General features: G+C 33.5%; 1 protein-coding gene across 1 annotated transcript in view; it reads left to right on the top strand.

Moving 5' to 3' along the window:
* ell (elongation factor RNA polymerase II) overlaps window positions 1-1,581 on the top strand; it is a 38,645-nt gene that overhangs the window by 12,666 nt on the left and 24,398 nt on the right. The window lies entirely within an intron of this gene.

The raw sequence follows: 1,581 nt of genomic DNA, 5'->3' as shown, positions 1-1,581 counted from the left end.
AACTTGCACTGACAAGGGGCAGGCTTGCTTTCTAATTACTGAGAGAGTTCAGCTGGTGTCACCACATTATTACAAATAACTTCATTTCTGGACATTTATGGTTTGATTTCTTTGTATGTATGGATCACTTGGGTTTCTACCAACATCTAGTGAAAATTTCATGTCATTAGCACCTCTAGTAATATATTTACTGAGAAAAATGTTGACGTGTTCAATACTTATTTTACCCGCTGTAAATATACGATCTTCTTGTTGAGGATTCCCTCATTTTGATACATGAACACAGACGGAAGATTTAACTGTTTTGAAGCAAGGTTAGTTTTGTCTCAGCATAACATCTGAGTGGAATTTTAGAATGGTGCTTGCATTTCTGCCCTAAATACACTGCTGAGCTTCTTATTTTATTTGTGTAAGCAATGCTTGACCTTAAGATACACACAAGATCTTTTTTTTTTTTTTTTTTACATTTTTAAAATATCATATATTATTGCATATCAATGTGTCTTTAGAAACTTAAAATTTGGGCTCAGTAATGTTACAGATCTATTCTATTGTCATTATTCTGCTCTGTATTAATGTTACATAAGTGGTGTTTTGCAAGGGGTATATGGTGATGGTTTCAGACTCCTGGATGGCACACCTGATTTGTGTCTCTAGACTGCTTTATATTCTGAACCTGACTATTTACTCTGTTGAAACATATTTGTTTCACATTGTTTTTGTAGCTCTAGTAGTTAATTGTTTTCTTTATCATAAGTGTCAGGGTTATGTCTGTTTCACTTCAATCATACTTTTGGTGCCATCACTCGTTACCTCTCTCCTGGCCTTGGAAAGAGGAGTACATTAAGTTTGTGGGTGTTTGCTCGTTTTTACAATACTAGCTTGAAAGGAGGTGGTGTTTTTGAAATGCTATGCTGAGGGAGAGGATAGAAAAGACTTGCTGCCCAGCAAAGATGCAATCAAGAAGCTCTTATGTTTCACTTCCCTAGATGCTCTTTATTGTTGTGAGCTTATCTGATCTGTCTTTCCTTTGCTCTTAAGGGTATAGGTTTAACAGTGACAACATCAGACTTGAGTGCTTGAAGTTCCTAAAAGTTACATAAAGGTTAGTAATTTGTGAGCTTAACTCATGTATGGTCAGTTTTAAGGCAAATATAATTTAACAGAGGAATATTAATTTGTTGGAGTATCTGCAGCTACATGACTTTCTTTGTAAGTTAAATAACTTATGAAGATAATTGAGTGTAGTATTCAGGTTCACTTGTGTCTGTAGTTGATTTTTCAGTTGTTCATATCACTTCGACACTACATGTCACATATTTTTTCTTTAGCATTTTGATCAGTTTTGATGTAGTATTTATTGTGGCCATAAATATAAACTTTAGCATTTCCCCAACTATTATCCAAGGAAGGCAGTCCACCCTGTCATAAAGATTATAGGATGTAATAATACAGGTGCTGGTCATAAAATTAGAATATCATGAAAAAGTAGATTTATTTCAGTAATTCCATTTAAAAAGTGAAACTTGTATAATATATTCATACATTACATACAAACTCATATATTTCAAATGTTTATTT

This window comes from Austrofundulus limnaeus, unplaced genomic scaffold, assembly GCF_001266775.1.
Source record: "Austrofundulus limnaeus strain Quisiro unplaced genomic scaffold, Austrofundulus_limnaeus-1.0 Scaffold25, whole genome shotgun sequence".
Classification (NCBI taxonomy): domain Eukaryota; kingdom Metazoa; phylum Chordata; class Actinopteri; order Cyprinodontiformes; family Rivulidae; genus Austrofundulus; species Austrofundulus limnaeus.
Note: the sequence above shows the minus strand (reverse complement) of the source record. Positions and strands in the feature narration are given on the sequence as shown.